This window comes from Equus caballus, chromosome 2 (genome assembly GCF_041296265.1).
Source record: "Equus caballus isolate H_3958 breed thoroughbred chromosome 2, TB-T2T, whole genome shotgun sequence".
In the NCBI taxonomy this organism is placed as follows: Eukaryota; Metazoa; Chordata; class Mammalia; order Perissodactyla; family Equidae; genus Equus; species Equus caballus.
Window position 1 is genome coordinate 5,942,124 of NC_091685.1, and position 23,006 is coordinate 5,965,129.

The following is a 23,006-nucleotide window of genomic DNA, read 5'->3' on the forward strand; positions in this document are numbered from 1 at the left end:
ACAGCTGAGTGAGGACTCCAGCAAGGCCTCTTCGGAAGGAGACCGTGCATGGCGACTCTTCGCCCCCTCGCCCACCTCCTCATCTATTTACTCGCCTATTCCTGTGTTTACTCATGTTTGTACTTGTTGATTTATTTTTTTAGCATCTTTGTAGAAGACTAGGCAGCTGAGCTGGACGGAAGCCACTTGGTCACCGAAAGCCTTTCCCACGGGCCAAGGTGAGATCCAGCGGCCACTGACCATTGGCTGAGGAGGGCTGAGGGGTGGGGTTCCTGCCGCTATCAGAAGCCCATTGGCCCGAAGATGTGAGGGGGCGGAGCGCCGTCCTGGAGGTGAGGGGGGGCGGCGATGCTCCCACTGAAACCGTCCTGGGCGGCGTGGAGCCGGTAGGTGAGCGGGGTGGAAGCCTCGCGCGTGCCGGGGCCCTCACCCTCGCCGGGACCGTTGGGTTCGGGGGTCCGCGGGGGAGGCTCACGGCGCGTGCGCATCTGCTCTGTGGCCCCTGAGTGAGGAAGGCGCCCGGGCCCAGCAAGCGTGTGCCTGGACGGAGCGGCCATGTGCGAGGCTGGCGGTTGCGGAGCCCCGACGGCGGGACGCTCCGGCCCGCGCCCGGGCAGGCCCTGGGCGGCCGCGGACGAGCCGGGCTACGAGTACGGCTCCCGGAGGTACCTGCTGCTGTGCGGCCTGGGCGGCATGCTGAGCTGCGGGCTGACGCACACGGCCATCGTGCCCCTGGACCTGGTCAAGTGCCGCATGCAGGTGGACCCCGGCAAGTACTCGGGCATCCTCAGCGGCTTCGGCGTGACGCTGCGGGACGACGGGCTGCGCGGCCTGGCCCGCGGCTGGGCCCCGACCTTCCTGGGCTACTCGCTGCAGGGCCTCTTCAAGTTCGGCCTGTACGAGGTCTTCAAGGTCCACTACGCGGAGCGCCTGGGCCCCGAGAGGGCCTACGCCTGGAGGACCGGCCTGTACCTGGCCGCCTCGGCCAGCGCCGAGTTCTTCGCCGACGTGGCGCTGGCCCCCATGGAGGCGGTGAAGGTGCGCATCCAGACGCAGCCCGGCTTCGCCCGCACGCTGCGGGCCGCCGCCCCGCGCATGTACGGCGAGGAGGGCCTGCGGGCCTTCTACAAGGGCGTGGCGCCGCTCTGGCTGCGGCAGATCCCCTACACCATGATGAAGTTCGCCTGCTTCGAGCGCACGGTGGAGGCGCTCTACACCTACGTGGTGCCCAAGCCCCAGAGCCAGTGCTCCAAGGCCGAGCAGCTGGCCGTGACCTTCGTGGCCGGCTACATCGCCGGCGTCTTCTGTGCCGTCGTGTCCCACCCGGCCGATTCCGTCGTGTCCGTTTTGAACAAGGAGAAAGGCAGCACGGCCTTCGGGGTTCTCCGCAGACTGGGGTTCTGGGGCGTGTGGAAGGGCCTGTTCGCCCGGATCATCATGATCGGCACCCTGACTGCGCTGCAGTGGTTCATCTACGTCTCGGTCAAGGTCTATTTCAAGCTGCCTCGCCCTCCGGTCCCGCAACCGCCCGAATCCCTGAAAGAGCAGAAGTAGCCGTGCACTCGTCCACCCCTGCAGCCACCCGTGGCCGCTGTTGAGGTCCAGTGGGGGACTGCGTTCAGGCAACGCTAGTGTGTCAGATGTTGACGTTTTTTGGAGAGGTGACAATGTGCAGTCCGAGTTCTCTTTAAATGATTGATTCCTTCTTTTTGGCGATCCAAGAGGATTGCCACCGTTTCCTTTGGGGTTTGAACCATTATCTTTGGGGCGTCTGCGTGGTTGCTTTAACTCAATAGCTTTTCAACAGTTGTAAGGAAAAAATTCTTAACAGCAAGTAATGTTGGGTAATTTAGTGTCTCTGGGTCGTATCTCCTTTGATTCACCATTCGGTGGAGGTTAGCCAGCCATCACTACTCAACAGCCTACTGATGAGGGTTTAAGGTCAACATAGCTATATGGGACAGGAAATAACCTAAAGGTCCGCTACACGGTGTTCACCTCAGTAGAAATCGTGCCCCTATTGAATAGATGAAGGACTCATTCCATGTTTCCTGTTCGTGTCCATTACAGGTAAAAGTTATTAAAAGTTACATTGTGACTTATATTGCCTGATGCCTTAGAAAGTATTCACTGTCTTCAAAGAGACGTGACATGAGATCTGCATTTTCTCATTTTGCTTTGTCCGATGTTCTTCCCGATGTTGCTGATTAGAGCAGAGCTCTCTCCAGGAAGCGCTACAATTGGATCAATGTGGAATACCGAAATGAGATGAAGGGCAGGCTCTGGCAATAAATATGTAAAGAAAAGCCTCTGTTCTCTACAGATTTCTTTTGTACAGTTCTGCTTTGAACAGCTGTACATCCAAAGGAGATCTTACCACCCTGGCATTTAAACACACACACACACACACACACACACACACACACACAAACCCTACAAATTCCAACAATTTTTTGTTGAATCCTAAAGAATGATTTTGGTGACTTTAGAAGGAAAATCTCCCTTTTGATGTAACAAATGCCGTTCGTTTAGTTTGGTAGGTGTTTCAATGATCTTTACAGTCGTTGAGGTTCTTAAAATTGTTTGAAGTTATAAGGCACTTTGTCAGTTTTCTGTAGCCGTCACATCTCTTATTGGAGGAATTATAAAATTAGTGAAATTCTGTGAATTAGAGATGTTTGTAGAATGTGAATAAGAAATAAACTTCAATATGATATTTGATATGATTTACCAAAAGGTTACATGATTGCCTTAGCAGCTTGTATTAAAGACTACAAACTTAGAATATGTTAATGTTTTAACTATGTAATAGTAAACTGTTTAGTGGTTAACAGAAGTTAAAAAGTATGTAGATTTAAGTAAATATGTTTGAGCCATCTTGATTGGATAATAAAGAGCTTGGAGGAAAAAAGTCAGAACTTGTGAATGAGATGGGATGGAATTTATGTTAGTGCTTCTGTTTTGTTTATTATTGGGGAGGATGCGGAAGAAGGGTCCTTATGGATTATTAACACACTTCAATTTTCCTTAGGAGGTTAGTGTCCAGGTTTAGTGAAAAGAAAAGTTCTCAGTAAAGGAGAATGATAAAAACAAATTTCCAGAAACTAAATCGTTCATTTTTGCAAAATTTTAAAAATATATTTCTGTCTAGTGTTATCTTGTAAGATGTTTGTAGGAAGTTTCTTTGGGAACAATTTATTAAGTAAAGTACTTTCTATCAGTAGTATAATTTAGAGAATTGCTGCAAAGTGTATGGAGTTTCAACATAGTGAGAGACCACTTGTTCCGGTCTGTGGTATTTCCTGATTGTTCCATTGACAACACCAGAGAATTTCTGTAACATACACTGTGTACGTTTAGAGAAGTATAATCTATGGAGAACTGTTTGGCATGATGCTGACTGTCATGGACGTGGTCAAGAAAATGGGTTTACTTAGTTTGGGTCAACAGTTTTCATACTCAGTCCCTGGATTTCTATCCCTTTTTTGTTGTTGGTGGTGGTTTACGTGTCTAAGTATATAGGGGCCAGGGTAGATTACAATAAAGAATAAAAGGTAATTTAAGTAAAGATAACATGAATTCAGAGTGATTAGGTATTTTTCCCAGTTACTATTCCTTTGGAAGAATTTAAACTTCTATTGATCATTTTATCTTGTCTGTAATTACCACTCTGAAATCACACGTATCTGTTAGAATTAAAAAAGCCAGAGTATGCATCTGCTACTGTTAGACATTTTGTATTCATTTTCTCGTAATCTTAATCCTTGAAGTCGATTTTATGTATGAAGAAACTGAGACTCAGAGGTTAAGTAACCTGCTCAGAGTCACATAGCTGATACGTGCTACGGTCTGAATCCCAGCCACATTTTCTTCATTACTCTAGCTAAGCACCTTCTCATAAGCAATGACTATCCTTTTCATAAATTGCTTTTTATAGTACCTCAAAACATTTTTTAAAATTTTTATTTGTATGTACTTTAATAAAACTTTCCTAATTTTGCACTAATGGAAAGTTTGTACTGTGTTTCAATTGTGAAAAACCTATGGCAAAATTGCTTAGAAGTAAGAAAATTGCAAAATACTCCAATACATTTAATTTAATATTTAAATCATCTCCCACACCACGTCAGTGCCCGAGTCCTAGGTTGAAGGGGCAGATGATTGTGAAAACTGCTTTTTAATTTTCTTTTTTAAATTGGTGGTACTGCAGTTTCAACAAGAGGCTTTATTCTATTGCGTTTTCTCATTTTTCCCTCTAATCTGTAGTTTCTGCAGCTAAACAAGCTGGCTTAGACTATTTATCTTTTCCCCCAGGTGGTGATTAAAGTAGCTTTTTCAAGTATGTGAAGTTAATTTCATGATAGGGAACTGTACCCTCATCCCTTGATGTGTCCTTTGAGAAGTGATAAGAGTGGGTAAAATCTTAAAAAACAAAGGCCATTTTTACATGTTAAACCACACTGATCAAGACTGGAAAGAATCAAGGTATTAGTGTCATGAGTATTTTTCCTTGCTGTACAAGTCTGTCTTTAGAAAGTATTTCTTTTGACCCTTTCAAAGGCAAGCATAATCACTCAAGTCAGAAGATCACATTTTGATAGGCAGCCATTCAATTATAGTGTGCTTGTTTTATGTGGTCTTAAAGATCAGTTATCTTTTTAATCATGAGCAAAGAACTGCTTGAAGGGAAATTTAAATGTCAGTATCATTTAGAAGGTTTTGTTTCCCTGAGTGCTACTACTTGGGTGGGTGGGTGAGTAGAGAGGGTACCAACAATGTAATTATAACTAACGTGTGTGTCCGTTTTAGTTACGGTATTTTGAGACCTTCGGTGATGGAGTATCCAAAGTTTTAGAGACAATTTGATAATTCTGCCCATGCCCCAGCCTATAACATCGATCAACGTCCACAGGGTGCCACGCGTTGTGCTAGCAGAAGGGTTTTTGTGATGAGCTTCAGACATGGTCCCTGCCCTTGTGGAGCCTACAGTCCAGTAGGAAAAGTAATTTACAATTATGCAAAGTGCTGTGAAAAAGTATAGAGTGTTGAAAAGTTGTACATCTGTGAGTTGCTGTGTGGAAAGAGATGGAGTGAGGGAGAAGAGGTCAGTTAAAGTCTTGTTGCTGTAATCCAGGGGAGAGAGGGTGGTCGCCTGGGCTAGGGTGAGGACGAGGGGGATGTTAAAATATCACGAGAAGCCAAAAGGTAGAAACCACCCAAATGTCCATCAACAGATGAATGGGTAAACAAATTGTGCTGTAGTCATACAATGGAATATTGTTCAACCATGAAAAGGAACGAAATACTGATACAGGCTACAACTTGGACGAACCTCAAAAACATGCAAGTGGAAGAAGCCAGACACAAACGGTCACCTATTGTGTGATTCCTTTTATAGAATATGTCAAAAATAGGCAAATCCATAGAGACAGAAAGCACACTAGTGGTTACCAGGGGTTGGGGCCCAGGGAATGGGAAGCAATTGTTCAATGGACATGGAGTATTTTTCCTGGGCTGATAAAAAATTTTGAAAGTAGAGAGAGGTGGTGTTTAACAACATTATGAATACCCTAAATGCCACTCGATTGTACACTTTACAATGGTTGTTAAATGAACTTCACCTCAGTAAAAAAAAGACACCAAGAGATGCTTTATCCATAATAGCCCAAAAGTATAAACAACCCAAATGTCCATCAACTGATGAATAGATAAAAATGCTGTATATCAGGGCCGGCCCCGCGGCCCAGTGGTTAAGTTCGTGTGCTCTGCTGCGGCAGCCCAGGGTTTTGCCAGTTCGCATCCTGGGCACAGACATGGCACTGTTCATCGGGCCATGCTGAGGCGGCATCCCACATGCCACAACTAGAAGGACCCACAACTAAAATATACAACTGTGTACTGGGGGGATCTGGGGAGAAAAAGCAGAAAAAAAAAGAGTGGCAATAGTTGTTAGCTCAGGTGCCAATCTTTAAAAAAAAGTTGTATAAATGGTAGAGCTTCACCATAAAAAGAAATAAAGTACTATTTGCTATTAAAAAAAAAGAAATGAAAGAATAAAATATATGCTACAACATGAATGAGCCTTGAAATCATTATGCTAAGTGAAAAAGCCAGACACAGCCACATATTGCATGATTCCGTTTATAGGAAATGTCCAGAATAGGCAAAGTCATAGAAAGTAGATTAGTGGTTGCCAGGGGCCAGGTCGGGGTGGAGGGGTGGGAGGGAGGAATGGGGAGTGCCTGCTAATGGGTACAGGGTTTCTTGTGGAGTAATGAAAGTGTTATGGAATTAGTGGTGATGGTTGCACAATTTTGTGAATATACTAAAACCACTGAATTATACACTTTAAAAGTGGGAATTTTGGGGCCAGCCCTGTGGCTGAGTGGTCAAGTTCTCATGCTCCGCTTTGGCAGCCCAGGGTTTTGCCAGTTCGGATCCTGGGCGTGGACATGGCACGGCTTATCAGGCCATGCTGAGGTGGCGTCCCACATGCCACAACTAGAAGGACCCACAACTAAAAAGAAATATATATATAGAACTATGTACTGGGAGGATTTGGGGAGGAAACAAAAAAGCGGGAAAAAAAGGAAGATTGGCAACAGTTGTTAGCTCAGGTGCCAGTCTTGGGGGGGAAAAAAGTGGGAATTTCATGGGATGTGAATTATATCTCAAATAAAGCTGTTATAAAAATATGAGACTCTAAAATGCACCTGAAATATCTATTTCTTTTTAAGGTATGGCCCTTACCTCTATCTTCCTCAATCCAGTTAAGACTACAGCTGCAAAAGCAAACTGCTGACTGTGACATTATGTGACATGTTAAATCCCATACAAATGAGTAGGAAAAAATCCACCATGTGGTAAAGGCTGGAAATTGCCTCTACGGAATGAATGACATCTTAGTCTCTAGAGATGCAGAGATCATTCATTTTGAAGAATCACAAAGTACGAAGTTGAGCCACCAACAGTTTTGCCCTTTATTGTAAGAAAGAAAAAGGAGCAGATATATTTTGAGAAAAGCAGGTGTGTGTACAGTGTACAAGAAAATCTCAGTTAACCAAAATGTTCAGGAATTGGTGATTTTATTTAATGAACTGCAAGGTAACCAGAAATCACCTTTTGTTTTCAATCCTTGACAGATTTTTGTCCATATGTCTGATTACTTCTCTTTTATTGTATGCTGAATACGATTAATAATTCTGGGATTTGTGAAGCCTCATGAGCCACCAGTTATGACAATCAACACTCGTCGCACGGCACTGTCGCTGGAGAGAGCACTGGGCTTCGGGGTGGATGTGCGCTGACCCTAGACAGCAGTGGATATGAGTGTGTGTGTCTAATCCTCAGTGTTGGTTTGAAATCTTGTCATTTGCCTCTTTGCTAAAACAGAGTGAAGAAAAAAATCTGGTTTACTTTGAGTATTGATTACATGACATGACCTCTATTAGCTAGGTATTTTCCCATGTTATTTTACTGTATTCTTTCTTTGTGTTCTAGTAGGTTGTTTCAAAAACTGGTGTCTCATGTGTAAAGTATACATAGTCCTCTGAGTTGCTACAGTGCTCCGAGATGGTAGGTGATATCTAGGACAACATATTCCTCAATGAGTATTATATTTTAAATATATGTCAGTATATCTATCTTTCCTGCTATAAAGAAATAACATATTTTTAAGAAAATACTAGTATGGGGCCGGCTCCGTGGCCCAGTGGTTAAGTTCGCACGCTTGGCTGTGGCGGCCCAGGGTTCGGATCCTGGGCGTGGACATGGCACCACTCGTCAGGCCACGTTGAGGCGGCGTCCCACATCCCACAACTAGAAGGACCTGCAACTAAGACATACAACTGTGTACAGGGGGGCTTTGGAGAGATAAAGCAGAAAAAAAAAAAAAAGATTGGCAACAGTTGTTAGCCCAGGTGCCAATCTTAAAAAAAAACAACTAGTAAAATTTGGTATTCTGGAAAGAGATTCTGTGAGTTGAAAGAATTCTGCCCCTTTGCAAGGCTGGTAATTCACATGTAATTGTTGGTCTTCAGACATGAATCGGAGCTGCTGACAGGGTGATTGTCTGTTGTAAGAGGCTGGATGGAAACCTGGCCAAGAACCACAGTCCTTTCATCTCCAATAGCGTTCACATTCTGCCTATAGTTACATCTTACTCCCAGATATGAGGATTTGAGGCTGTAATCATAGTCTTGTACCTCAGTGTCTCCTCTCACCCTTACCGAGAATATAAAGCTTTTTTGTCATGCTAAATCGGTACCGTTCATCTTATTTATCTGTGTTGTGTTTTGAAACTTTTGCTCTTTTAGATCATTACCCATGTCTCATAAATGTTGTTAATATATATATATAGCAACCACTTACTGTGCCAGGTATTGTGTTAAGTACTTTACATACAATGTATCATTTATTTACAACCATCTTGTGGGGTTGGTATTTGTGTCAGTTAGGATTGTTTTTGACTGCAAGCAACACAAAACTCAATACGCAATAGGTTAAACCATAAAGACGTTGTTAACAAGAAATCTGGAGATAGGTGGACCAAGGTCGGCTCAATAGATCAGTGTTGTCCCCAAGGCCCTAGGCTCTTTCGGTCCTTCTGCTCTGCCATCTTTAGTGTGTCAGTGATCGTTCCCCTCGTGTTCAAGAGACGGCTGCCACAGCACCAAACAGCGTGGGTCAGGGAGCCAGTGGATGAAGGCAGATGGGCCTTCTCTTCAAGGGTCTCTCTTATCAGAGAGGAAAATCTTTCTCGGAAGCTTCTGGCAGGTTTCCTCTTCAGCATCCTTGGCCAGAATTAGGTCACACGCTTTCCTGTAGACCCTGTAAACCAGTCACTGACAACAGGAATGCAGGGTTTAGATCAACGCAGCGCATCTGCTGGGATTTCGCACTTCGGGACTGGAACAAAATCAGGATTTTTCGTTGTCGTCACTGTTGTTAGCAAGGATGAAGAGGGAAATGGCTGTTGGATGGGCAACCAGGTTCTGCCCTCATATGCTTTTCCCCGTTTTACAGATGAAGAAACTGAGTGTCAGAAAGATTAAGTAAGGTAAAACCATAGTGACAGAACCAGGATTCAAACCAGGTCTGCCTGCCTCCAGAGCAGTTTGCTATTCCATTACTTGCTTTAGCCTGGAACTTGCTATGAGGCAGAGCTACCATAGATCATATCAAAGGGATTTATTACTGAAAGTGTCAGAAAAACTGCTTTCTAACAGTGACTAATACATAACGAAGTCTCAAAGCCAGGAATCTCCGGGCACTGGCGATCCACGGGTAACGAGAGAGGATTAGGTGTAAATTTTGCTATCGTGCCCTGGAAAAGAGAAACTAGGTGAGAAAAAATACACAAAGAAACATCTTAAGGAAAGCAAATGTTGATAATCTTTTTTTTTGCAGACATCCTCAGTCTTTTCATTTTGTACTTTCCCCCCGATTGACATTCCAGAAATGGCCGATTTCTCTCAAATGCTGTATACTGGAAGAATCCAAAGGATTCATCAGATGGACACATTTCAAAGAACCACTACCAATTTTTTTTTCTTAAGAAGTGCATCAAGCCTCTGATTTGCTGCTGACAAATTGTCTGTAAGTAGCATTATAATTAAGTACACACAAAACCGTTCTGTGTTTCCAAGAATACAGCTGGGCTGGCACTGAACTGGTGACAGCGCATGGGCACCGAGTGGGAGGGTTCCATTGCATCTCAACTACCGCGTACCTTCTTTGTGCAGCCACCCATCTGTCTCCCCGCCCCCGGCGCCCTCCGCACCCCAGGCCACTGCCCATCCACCCTGTCTGTCACTGCACTGCTTTCCTGGGCTCCTTCCCTGAGCCTTGAGACTAGCTGCCCTGCTTCCAGGCTCGTCAGAGAAAAAGGCCAGGAAACCCAAGTGATTACCTCTGCCAGCATGACTCCCCCACCCCTCAGCCTGGTAGACCCAGCCTTGGAAATGAAACAAAGGTATTTGGCAAAACCGGGGAAAGAGAGAGGCAGTGGGGAACAGGGTGGCAGGAAGGGGCAGAGCAGTCAGACCAGACTTCCAAACCTGGCTTCGCTGCTGCTGCTGGCCTGCGCGGCTTTGGGGAGCCACCTCACCTCCCCAAGCCTAGTTTCCTCATGTAAAACGGGGAGCCACAGCACTGGCCTTGAAGACTGATGGCGAGAATTAGCAATAATTTATGTAAAAGACATGGTATAAAATAAAAGCTCAATATATTATAGCACTTATTATTCCCAGCCCCTTAGCAAAAAGTTGAAGACTGTTAGCATGGAAATATTTAGCCTGTGTTGTTATCGTTGTTATGGTTGCTCTTGGATATATAAAAGATATATTTGCTTTAATTTTTAATGCATCATAAAGTGCATAACCCTTTGCGGGAAATGCAGTATGTTTGAAAAAGGAAAGCAAGTAGCCTGGGGGCGTTGTGTGTATAGAAGCCAACAGTGGCAACCCCATCTCTCCCTGGCTTCTGTGCAAGTAGTTTCTTTTACAAACGTGTTTTTGGTATGCAAATCACTCTATGCAGATTTCTGTGTGCAAAATACAGCATAGAAAAATGGCCCTCTTGCCAAGAAAGATAGGAGACGTTGGCTGCCGTCAAATGAATTAGCAGCAAATTTTAGATTTTTTTTCCTACTGCTCTTTCTAACAATGTATGGGGTGAGCATATTTTTGGCGTATTAAACTGAACTATTTTGGCTTTAGATTGTGTGTTCTTGTGATAAAAGTGTGCTTATTGAAGCCTGTAACTAGTTTTTGAAGCCATAATAATGTTCCGTGGTATTTGGTTTAGCATTTCACAAAAGTGTGCCCCCTCCAGTGAGTAAAAACCCTTGTTCTAAAGTCACAGATGGCTTCCCGTCTAAGGTTAGGCTGCTAGTCTCCATGTACTTCTGACTTTTTTATGAAGATTTGTGCTTATTAACAGATTTAAGTTTAAATTTTGGAAAACATTTTCTCCCTAGTTAGTGTATGTCTTAGTCAATGAAAGGAATACGTTTAATATTAAAATCATCTTTGAGTGAGCATGGGAAGCTAGCACGTAGTTCACAAGGCCATATTTTACCATCCAGGCAGAATAATATGTCTCTTTCATGGTGTTCCTTACCATTTTCAAGGTCTTTTCTATTGGCTCCTCTTAAGAGCTAATGGAAGGAGGTGAAGTAAACACTCGTCTGAGGCTGCTTGTGAGAGCGGCCCCAGGCCTGGGTGTTTTGTTTTTCCTGATCGAGCTCAGGGAAAACAGCAACTGAAGGCCCATGGCCCCACCAGCCTTCCCCTCTCTCCTCTTTTTTCCTTTCCCTTCCACCAGCATTTTTTGCTTGTTTTGGGTGTTTCAAACTTGCCAAATGAGATGCTCACTAATTTTACAAAAACAAAGCTTAAATTGAAGGCATTTTTCAAAACAAAGGCATTTTGAAAACAAAACATTTTTCAAACCTCATCTGAGAGAGAATAACGAGTGTAGCTCACTTCTATTGGACATCAGGAATGGCTGGAAAAGAGGGAGGAGAATAATGTCTTTATGCATTCGTTTACTCATGTGTGCATGCGTTCATTCATTCATTCAAACATCGTGCTTAGTCTGTATCAGGCATTGGCCTAGGTGCAGGAACACAAAGATGGAAACAGTCCCAACCATTGAGGCGTTCACCGTCTACCAGGAGATGCAGATCAGTAAACTAACCTCAGTGGCATTGGCACCCTAGCAGAAGCAGAGACAAGGCACGGAGGTGGGATGGTCAACTCTATCACACTGGTAGTGAGGAAAGACTTTGTGGAGAAGTCACATCTGAGCAAGGTTTTAAAGGATGAATAGGTGTTCTCCAGGTGGGTGGGGCTGTGTGGGGAAAAGAGCACTTGAGGGAGAAGGAACAGTAAGTGCAAAGGCACAGAGGCCTGAACCAGCAAAGGATGGGGAAGTTTTTCTTTGGAGAAATTTCTTTGGCCTAAGAACAGAGCAGGGGAGAGGTATGGGAAATGTTCTCCACTTCCCACGTATCTATTTCCCCTTTTTTTTTCTACTCCACTACCCTGTTAGGCTGCCTTGCGGCTAGTCCAAATTGTCACCATCGCCTTGGCTGGTCTTGCCACCTCCAGCTTCTTCCCCACTAACGCAGAAGAATACTCCAAAGGCCCCTGCGGTGTTCATCCCCCATCCGCATGGACACCCCGGGGCACTCGAGGCCTGTTATGCCTCGGTCCCTCCTGGCCACTAGCGTTGATTGTTTCCTGCCCCATTGCCCACCCCTCACACTGTCCCTCAGGTCCCAGGCCCCAAGCCTGGCCTGCCTGCTCACACCTACCCTCCCTTGCCCATGTCAGTCCCCCTGACCAGGCTGTCCATCCCCTCTGATCTTCGCTTCACTCCTTCCAGACTTAGCTCAGGCCTCCTTTGGCTGTCTGGACCTGGCTCCAGCCTCCTGTCCGCCAACATCGTGTCAGGGACTAAACAAAGGCTTGGGAGTCCCAAGATGTGGTCCCACTCTTGGCTCTGGCTTTAGACATGTTTCTGAGACTCAGTTTCCCCAACTGTAAAAGATGGCTGCCTACCTTGCACAGTTGTTCTAGGATTAACAGAGCATGTTTATTAAGTGCCTGACACACAGTCAGTCCTCAGGCATTAGAGCTATCGTTATTGTTACAATAGTTTAACCTCTCTGAAATTCAGGCATTGGTAACTATTCTAACTCGCCATGAGGATCATGTAAACTGATGTGTATGAAACTTCTGTAAATTGACAAGCCTTTACATAAAGCTAATTATTATTTGTATCTCTGTTAAGGTATGTACTCATTTTTTTCATTCATTCACCCATGTACTCACTTAACATTTACTAAATTCCCAGTATGTGGTACATCCCAGGCTCAGCATGGAGGTCATAAAGATGAGTTTGAAATGCCTCAAAGAGTGCAGCGCCTCATGGGAGAGTCAGACAGAGAGGCAGCCAAGTCTAAAGCCAGGTGGGGAATCCCGGGACCAAGTTGGGTGCGTGGAATATGGGAGAGCCCAGAGCTTAGGGTTGAGCTCCAGAAGAGCAGCCCTGTCTGGAAGGGTGTGAGGAGGCGGGGAAGGGCGTGGCAGGGCGAGGGAACTGGGTCAACCTGTGCCGAGTTGTGAGACTGCTCAGAGTGTCTGGGAAGTGCAGTGTCCACAGCCACGGTCTGGGGCTGTGCGTTAGAGGGAAGGAAAGAGGGGTGGGCAGGTGGACCTGGGGAGACTGCGGCGGGAGGAGAGGTGGGGAAGGCAGACTGGACACGGTGAAGGCTCTGAGAGCCTGTGTGCTTGGGAGGTGCAAGGCTTCCATGGCCCCAGTGGGCTGAGAGCACCTCGCAGGCAGAGACGGTTTCTGCCATCTCGATCCCCCCAGTCCTCGCGGCCGGCAGGGCCCAGAGCTACGCAGAGTCCCAGGGCAGAGCGTGATTAAAGTCCTAAAGTGCAGCAGGGAGAGCCGCCCCAGCCTGCGCCCCCATGTGCCCCAAAGCCTGGTGAGTGCTTGCCGAGGAGCTGTAACATCCATAATGTAATAACACCAGTCAACAGGAAAACGGGGTTGCGTTACAGCATTTCACTTGGAGTAAATTTTGCCGAAATGCCCATAGTTACAAACTGAAGGACAGGCCGTCTACCAGAAAGCTTAAAAGCTGCGGGAAAGGATTCTCTGTAACCCCTTTTCAGACCCCTTTGAGAGCTGGGCCACAAGGCTGACAAAATGTAGGTGTTAAACCTCAAGTTTTTGATCACAAAACGGACTGTAGGATACGGACTATAAATTGTCAGAGGTTGAGGATTAATGACCATTTTTCCTCCATATGTGGAGAAATAAGCACTCAGAACAGAAACGCCCTCTAGCCAAACACCCGGGATCCAGTCAGGCCTGGTACTGTGTTACCACCACCCTCTGAAGTAAGGTTTTGAAAATAAACACTTGAAAGTCTGCCCAGATTGTTGTAATCTTATTAATCTAACAAAGAGACTCAGTAACCGCCTCAGCCAGGGGGATGGTGTTTACCATGTAATTTGCAACAAGCTGATAAACACACCCTTGCCCCACTTGCAGAAGAATCCATGCTCCCAGCAAGGAAGGAGTTGGCAGAGAAACAGTGATAAAGGATTAGAGACCAAAAACCCGCAGTGTGGGTCCTGGGTAAGCGTTTGCTGCCTCCCCTACCTGCTGGCCTCCCAGCCCCCTACCATCTCCAGGTTCAGAGGTATGGGTGTGGCTTCTGCCTGTCCTGCCCTCCCAAGGGCTCTGTCATCATGCCTCTGGCCCTTCCACCATCAGCCTAACCCTGGTCTCCAGGGGGCAGTGATATTTGACGACACTGTTGAGCTTGGCTCCTCTAAGAGTTCTTGGCGGTGTGGAAATTAATAAGAAACCTCAACCAAAGTGGAGAGGTGGCGGCCTCTAGGGGGAGCTCTCGCACCCTATCACACACCATCAGTTACACCAAACGGGAAGAGACTCATACTTGCATCTCTGACAAGTACAACTACTTCACTACTGAAGGAAGATTTCTCTCCCCACCCGGCAACAGCCCAGCCAATGAGAAACACCACAGCTCAGCCAATGAGAAACGCCGCAGCTCAGCCAATGAGAGATGCCGCAGCTCAGCCAATGAGAGACGCCACAGCTCAGCCAATGAGAAATGCCACAGCTCAGCCAATGAGAGATGCCGCAGCTCAGCCAATGAGAGATGCCGCAGCTCAGCCAATGAGAGATGCCACAGCTCAGCCAATGAGAAGCTGTTGTCACCCTGAACTGTAACTTCCCTCCAATGGACTTTCCTTTAGAACAACCTCTCCTTACTCCCCACTTTTCTCTAGAAAAAGCAGCTCCCCTCCTTTATTTTCTGGATTTGCCTCTGGTTCACCGTAGCATGTGCTTCCTGGATTGCACTTGTTTTGGCTATTCCTGAATAAACTCATTTTGAGGGTAAATAGCAGGTGAATTTGATCCTGAAGTTGACAGTTGCAAACCAGTGGACAACCCCTGGCTAACTCACCAGAAAAGGAATTTATTGCAAGAGCAGAGGGCAGGGGCCAGGAAGGTTAGCAATGGGGGTTATGCCAAGTTACCACAGGGACAGTCCGGCTGCCCTGCCACACAGGCCTGCCACCCCTTCCTCATGGCCACCAGCTCTGCAGATCACCCCTAAGGGTCGTTGGGCACCTTTGTCTCACTCCCTCAGGATTAAAATCCCAAGAGGGGGTGTGTATTTGGCTGCCCCCAGGCCCACCTTCACCCTCCTTTGTGTGGGGTAAGCCCTGCCTCCCACCAGGACCCACACAAGAGGAAGAGATTTCAATGTTGGGTAGTAAAAAAAATGAAAAATATCCACTTCACTCTTCTAAATAATAACAGCTAACATTTACTGAGCACTGTGCCAAGCATGTTAAATGGATGAACTCACTGAGTCCTCACTATAAGAAAGGACTCCATTTTACCTATGAGAAACTGAGGCACAAGAAACCAAGTAACATGCTCAAGTTTACAGAGCTAGGAAGTCACAGAACTGTGAGTCCAACTTCACCATGGGGTTTGGAGGGAGGTCGGTTACTGTCTGCAGAGGCTCTGGAAGCCACATGTAAACCTCGCCTAAGATGAGCCTCGCTCACATGAGCTGGCTCACCCCGGTTTCCATCTCTACCCTGCTCTCCTCCCCTGTGCCCTGTTTTGCTTTGCTTCCAGGCTCACCGACTCCCTCGCCCACCTCGTCCCTCTAGACTCTCGGCCAGGCCCTTGCACCCCCATCTGCCTGCACAGGGCCCTTCTCTTATTTAACCCTGGTTTGCAAGAGTATGTGGCCCAAATAGGAAATGCACCAGGAGGCCGAATGCCATGATTAATTCTATGTGATAAATTCCTCCACCATATTTTAAAAACTGTTTGTCCTTATGAGAGTCTGTTCCAGGATCTGAATGACTGAGTAAAAAAGCATATTAACCTTTACAAATCTAATGTTTCTAATTTTTAAAAAAGTGTCATCAATCAGTGATTTTAGCACATATAGCAATAGGATTTGACATTAAGGGATGTCTATTATTTTTTAAAAACTGACATACTTTGAATCTGGTACGTGGCGGGCAGCTGATCAATATCTGCCGCCTTAGGGAATGGGAATCAGAGGCCTGTGGCTCTGGTATTGCAGCCTTTTTTGAAAGACTGACATTCTTTTCGTGAACATGTTACAAACAAAGCCTCATTTTCAGTCTTAAAATGTCCTGATTTTTAATTCCTTTATTTATTTCCCTGGTTCTTACCTCTTTTAGATTGCTGATTACTCCGCTTGCACTGTTGGGAGAGGGATTTTTTCCTTAGAAGTAATTTTAGTGACCCCACCCCCCAGCAGGAGAGAATTTTTCCTGTTCCACGCCATTACCGAAATCTAAATACGGCTATTTAGTTTCTGAATCTACTGGGGGCACTGTGTGCATCAGTCTGTCTTCTGCATGGCCCATATCCCACTGTAATTTCTCAGCAAGACATAATAATTATCCATAATTGTAGTGGGCATCACAGTCGGACAAAGTCAGAACATTAAACCCATCCTTCTAAAAACAAAATACAGGTGATGCACTGTGTCTTTTGCAGTCCCAAGTTGTGGGCAGAAGGTACCTGATAAGCTCCTTAAACTCAATTCTGAGTAAAGTTTCTAAAATGACATTAGGCCAATACTTCAGAAATAAATCCGTTTTGAATAAAAAGAATTTAGGATTTAAGACTCCAGGAGTGATATAAAATGGAAAGGAAAGCCCTCAAAACGCCTTTTCTTAAATCAGAATGATTGAATTTGTTTCCACCAGCTTGATCCTTTCCTGAAGGCGGCGAACCAGAGGCCCTCCAGTTGCCCTCAGACCTCTTGTCAATCTCCTGCCACAAAAATGAGGCAATGTTACCTCCAGGCCTTTATCCCACCTCCCCTCAGCCAGAGCACCTGCCAGGCTGCGTCAGAAATGAGTGATGCCAGCACAGATGGACGTCCGCGCTCCAGCTCTGGGGGGCCCTCGGGAGGAGAGGAGGAGCCCCCATAGCCAACGCCAGCCCCCCTCCCAGACAGTCGGGCTGACACTCCCTCCGGCGTGGATCTGTCGTACCCCATTGTCAGCGGCAGAGCGGGTGGGCAGATGTGTGCGTGGTCAGATGGCCGAGATGCTGCCACAATGGGGTGGCTGTTCGGCGTGTTTCTGCAGGAGGGTGACAGCCTAGCGGCAGCTGCAAAGTTACTTAAGGAGCTCGCCTCTCCCAGCATCTAAACCCCATAAAAGCAGTTTCCTTAAAACTTCTCTAAGGTTGCTGCTCACACTGTGAGTCCCTTGAGGGTAGCTACCTGGCTCACCGGGTGAATTAAGCATCTGGAGCATCAACGAAACCTCTGTGGCCCGACAGCAGCGATGGACAGGCTGATGAGAGTCTCCTGAGGTTCCTGGGCCTCCTGTGGGGCACACAGACCTGTAGTCAGACAGCTGTGGGTTCCGATTCCAGCCACCCGAGCAAGCTCCCTAACTTCTCCAAGCTCCAATTTCCTCACAGGAAAAGTGGGGAGAGCAATACTCACCTGTGTACAGTGCCTGGCATGGCGCCTGGTGCACCCTGGGTGTCCTCTTTCCTGGACTTGCTTGCTGTCAAGGTCTTTAAGAAGGCGACCCATGAGGCATTTAAGGAGCTGTACTGAGATCAGAAACAGAGATGAGCCATCTGGGGGACACGCCTCCCCAACTCTGAGCTCATGGGGCTTCTCCTTCCACCGAGCGCTCCGACGGCATTGACCCCCAGCCAGGCCCTGGCGGGTGGGCTTACTTAGCCGGCCCTGTGAGCGAGCTTGCAGTCCACCCTATGCCTACTTTGCCTACAAGTCCTCTCCTTTTGCGTGTGCTCCTTTCATAGTGGGCATTAATGGCTTCAAAGAGCCAGACAGGGATCATCTGAGCCCCAGATGGAGTAACCGTGGCGGTGCGCCATGGGTGATGTCCCTGGATTCCTGGTCCAGGGCTCCTTCTTCTCCCCGTGCTGCCCCGGCATTCGTGTCCTGAAGCGCGTTGCCCAGGGAGACACTAGTGTGCTGTTCCTGCCGCCCCAGCCACACAGCCAGTCTTGCACAGGAGGGCAGGTGGGCTGCAAGCTCAGTGCTTAAAGCAGCTGTTTTGGGGTCCGGTCCCTGTTGACTGTGGAGCCCCCCGGAGGGTTGAATCCAGGTCATCCTGGCACAGCAGTTAGTGTCTGGAGACTTAAACCACACGAGCGTCTCTCATGGTTCTCTTCAGATCTTGCAAAGTTTATGGCCTGTGAGTGCGTCCTGGCCGCCCCCTCTCCTCACCAGGCCCAGACTCCACCCGCACACCTGGGCCCCAGGCCTGCCTCTCAGCCTCCGGGCAGACCCCACCCAGCGACAATCCACTGGTCCCCCCTGCTCCACGCCTACCCCGGCTGCTGGGCGCTACTGGCTTCTGAGTGCTGCTGGGCTGTTCAGAACTGTCATTCTCCCTGTCCCACCCAACCTCCAGTTCGACCCCTCCCTCCTCTCCTGAGCCCTCTGCCCCTCCCCTCAGCAGATCACTTGGGTCTCCCTTCACAGCGACCACAGAGGATATACACGCCCTCCCCGCCGCGCCTCGCCCGGCTTACCCGCAGCTACGCCAATGTCTCCTTCCCTCCGACACGTGCTGAGGGGCCCATCGGGGATGTAGACTCAGTGGTGCTGTCTCACATCCTCATCCTCTCGTTCTCTGGCTCCAGGTCTCCATGGGAAATCGCCCGGGCTGAGCTGCTGGCGCCACCCGCCACCCTGCTGACCCGGCTTGTACCTGGGAGTCCTTGATTGTCCTCTCCCTGCCCCCAGGCCATCCATGCTTTCTCTAGAACCAGTCTCTCCTCTCCCTGCCCCCAGGCCATCCATGCTTTCTCTAGAACCAGTCTCTCCTCTCCCTGCCCCCAGGCCATCCATGCTTTCTCTAGAACCAGTCTCTCCTCTCCCTGCCCCCAGGCCATCCATGCTTTCTCTAGAACCAGTCTCTCCTCTCCCTGCCCCCAGGCCATCCATGCTTTCTCTAGAACCAGTCTCTCCTCTCCCTGCCCCAGGCCATCCATGCTTTCTCTAGAGCCAGTCTCAATGGGCCACCTGCTCTTGGTTCCCATGGTCACTATCACCCTGGTTCGGGCCACACTCACCTTTAGTCTGGCTTCCTACACTAGCCTCCATGGGCACCCTGCCCCCGCCCGCCCCTTCCCCAAACCTCCCACCCCAAATGGGTTATCCATCCAAGTCAGACGACCCTCCCCATCCATGACCCGCAGGGCTCCCCTAGTCCCCTGGGTGGAGTCTATCCCTGACTTTGGCAATACATCCACGGCCCTCTGTGATCTGGTCTCTGCCAACCACTGTACCCCTCTGACTTCCTGGGCCCTCTCCATGCAGGTCCCCTGCCTGGCAGCCCTACCTCCTCTCGCATCCCCCGTTGGCTCACTGGCCCCTTGCCGTCCTTCTTGACCCAGCTGCTGTAACACCACCTCCCGGGATGATCCCCACCCTTCAGGGTTAAGGTTATAGCCCCTGACCGTCCCTCTGTCCAGCTTGGATCACAAGGTGCTACTGTCGAAAGTTTGCACGTCTGTCTCCCACATAGCCTGAGTGTTCTTCCAAGGCAGAGGCTGTGCCCCCTCCACCTCTGGGTCCCCAGCCTGGCACATGGTGGGCGGTCAGTGGCTAACTTGTGATGAAGCTCAGGCTGGAATGTGACTAACCAGTGCCCACGCCTCTGGCCTGCCAGACACAATAATGAGCCTTACTCATATAGAAGGACCATATCTCCAACTTCATCTTCTGCTCCTCTTCGACTCTGATGGCAGGAGCAGGGCTACGGGGACAGACAGCCCGCTTCAGATACTGACTCAAACACTGACTGGTTTTGGGACTTTGGGCAGGACACATAACCTCTGTGAGCCATGTGGAAAATGGGAATGATTGTGTCTGTCTCACAGGTTCTGATAAAATTAAACGAGGTGATGCAAATGAGGACGTGGTGGAGGGCCTGCACATTGCAGGCACTTAAAAGTGGGAGCTATTATTCCAGTGGGCTTTTTGGTGATCACATATTAAATTAAATAAAATGGGACTGAATCCGATATGATGCACTGTTGCATTAGCTCCAGAAACAGACCAGGGGTGAGTGCGTGAGTGCTGGGATAGGAAGAAAAAGACCCCAGCTTCACCTCTGTCACCAAACCAATGTCCTCGTTGGTTTAAAGAAGAGGGGAAGGTTTTGATTAAAATGGTAGCCAGGTTCACTCCCGGCTCACAGATGGTCTGATCCTGAGATTCTTCGATTCCACAATTTCCTGAACTGCCGTATGTAACCTGAGGCCCTACTGAGGTTTTCAAGGGGCATGGCATCCCAAACTGAATCCCACTGAAGGGCAGAAGACCAGTACTGGAAAGCCAGTCCTCACCTGCAAGTATTTCCGTCCACATGAGAGTTCAGAGACGATAATGCTGGAATCCACCATCGTGTGAACCCCAGCAATGCTCAGCATCCCAGCAATCCCCGTGAACGGCTGGCAGCTTCTGTCTGCAAGATGCAGCCTTCTAGATGGAATTTGCAGGGAAGTAGAGGCTTTAGATATTACAGTGTTTTCAAATATCATTATTACTGCTCTATAAATATCCCACGCCCACGGTGTGGCAGGTGCCACATGGGAAACATTGGATTCGGTTGGAGATTTTCTTGAAAGACCCATAACAGTACCGTATGCCAGTCATCTTGGCTAATATTTATGTACATGTTGCAGAAGCAAAGATTAGCTGTGTCAATATGTATAGAAAAACCCCACAAAAGAGAGTCTGTGGGATGTGGATTATCTGCACTTATGTTCCAAAGCATTTGCCTAATTTCTTCACTTTTCTAAGAGCTATTTCACCCATAAACTGCAGAAAGGTTGGAGGAGTGAGGGATTAATACAGGGATAATCAGAGGGAAATTATCAGAGACCCCTGGGGTCTCCCACTGGGAGGAGTTCAGAGCCTCTGCAGCTACAAGGAGCAGTTCCAGAGCTGTGAACACAATCAACCCTTCCATTTGCTTTCAACTAATGGGATGCAAACATGGTCCATTCCTTTCCGATGGTCCTCGCCAGCATGCCAAAGGGGAAACTGCTTGGAGGCAAACAAGTTTTTGTATGGGAGACATGCAAGAGGAAAAATTATTCCCACAAGTATGATTCCAAGTGCAGACTTGCGCATGAGCACTGTGCATGCAGACAACCAGTCAGCCCTTACAGTGACGGTACACTGAACCCAAAACCACGCGTCAAAGCCTCAACCCCAATGTGATGGTATTTGGAGAGGGGGCCTTTGGGAGGTGGTTAGGTTTAGTTGAGGTCATGAGAGTGGGGTCCTCATGATGAGCTAAGTGCCCTTAAAAGGAGAGACACAAGAGAGCTTTCTTCCTCTCCTTCATCGTATGAAGTGGAGCTCACCAGAACCGGCCTGGTGGGCACCCTGATCTCAGGCCCCAGCCCCCAGAGCTGTGAGAAAGAAGCGTCTGTCGGTAAGCCCCCCAGTCTATGACATTTTATTATGACAGCTCGAGCAGACAATACAATGGGGTTCTTACACTCTGAGCTTTCATCTTAGACAATGACAAGGTCAAAATTCGGCATTACAGGAAGCAAAGAGACACACACAGGCAGTGGGGGGACGGCCTTGACAGGCTGGAGAGGGCGGGGGCCACTGTCTCCCTGTTTTCTTGATAGAGCTGGCTGTGATGGACTAAATGGATGTGTGACTGTTAGGGAATCAATCCTCAGCTAAAAATATGAAATTGTCCAATTATTTGGAAAACAGAGCAGTACTAAACAACCTATTGCCAGTAAATGGTTTGAAATTGAGAAGCAAATTGTGGAGCCCAGGTGGGTGGAGGGCAAAGAGAGGAACAACTTAGTTTGTTGTGAATTGCATTTCTCTTTACTGCATGGTTTTATTTTTAATTGCAAAGGGTCCAATTGAGCAGTTACTACCGAAATTTATTTTTGTAATAAAAGGTCTTTGTTAACTCACAGTTTATTGACGATGACATGAACTGGATTTAGCTGGAGTAAATAAGATGCTGAAGTGCTTTTAAAATTGGAGGGGCCGGCCCCATGGCCGAGTGGTTAAGTTCGCACGCTCAACCTGGGCAGCCCAGGGTTTCGCTGGTTTAGATCCTGGGCATGGACATGGCACCACCATCAGGCCATGATGAGGCGGCGTCCCACATAGCACAACCAGAAGGACCCACAACTAAAATATGGAACTATGTACTGGAGGGGTTTGGGGAGAAAAAGCAGAAAAGAAAAAAAAAGATTGGTAACAGTTGTTAGCTCAGGAGCGAATCTTTAAAAAAAGAAAGAAAGAAAAATTGGCAAAATCTCTGCAGCCCACCCCAAATCTTCATGTGACTGTTAGGCAGAAAAAACAGTGACCTAACTGGACCGTTTGAGAACTCCCGAGGTACTTGTGTTAAGCATGCCTGGCCTCAGGAGCCTGGTGGTCTGGATTCGATTCAACCCCAAATAGCTGTGAGGCCTGGGACAAGTCTCTTCCCCTTTCTGGGCCTTAGTTTTCTCATCTGTTCAAAATAACACAAAAAAAGAAGCAGAATCCTTTCTGCTCTGACGTTCTCCTTAGAAATATGAGTCCATTCAACAGCAGGCAGCTCTGAAAGATGAGTTGCCAGACCTGAGAGAAAATGGAGTGTTAGAGACAGAATTGAAACATAGAAACCGTTTGCCCAGAGGTGGAACCCGGGTCTGTCACCATCATTACCCTGTCCTGCGTGGTGCACCAGCTCCAGCCTTCGAGTCGTGTTGGTGGCCTGGGCGTGTGGGAAGCTCCAGCCCGGGGAGGAAGGGCCGGCTGAGGCCCGCAGGGGAGCCCGGCCCAGGGGGGCCAGTGGACGCCGGCTGTGCAGAGGCACCACGGGGCTGGCTCCCCTGGCGCGGGAGGAGGACTGTGCTCC

General features: G+C 47.8%; 3 long non-coding RNA genes and 1 pseudogene across 3 annotated transcripts in view; 2 read left to right on the forward strand and 2 right to left on the reverse strand.

Moving 5' to 3' along the window:
- The window catches only part of LOC111770692 (uncharacterized), a 24,587-nt gene continuing 1,581 nt past the window's right edge, over positions 1-23,006 (forward strand). The window contains exons 1-2 of the long non-coding RNA XR_002804092.2: positions 1-218; positions 9,458-9,597. This is a non-coding gene — a long non-coding RNA (uncharacterized lncRNA). The remainder of the gene's footprint in view (positions 219-9,457; positions 9,598-23,006) is intronic.
- LOC102147449 (solute carrier family 25 member 3 pseudogene) lies at positions 305-4,006 on the forward strand (annotated as a pseudogene).
- LOC138920247 (uncharacterized) lies at positions 6,957-18,486 on the reverse strand. Its single transcript, XR_011431090.1, has 3 exons — positions 17,573-18,486; positions 17,345-17,449; positions 6,957-11,508 (listed from the first exon to the last, which is right to left on the reverse strand). It is a non-coding gene; the product is annotated as an uncharacterized lncRNA (long non-coding RNA).
- LOC138920248 (uncharacterized) overlaps positions 19,269-23,006 on the reverse strand; it is a 22,995-nt gene continuing 19,257 nt past the window's right edge. Inside the window, exons 3-4 of the long non-coding RNA XR_011431091.1 lie at positions 20,461-20,596; positions 19,269-19,868 (exon numbers count right to left, since the gene is read on the reverse strand). This is a non-coding gene — a long non-coding RNA (uncharacterized lncRNA). The remainder of the gene's footprint in view (positions 19,869-20,460; positions 20,597-23,006) is intronic.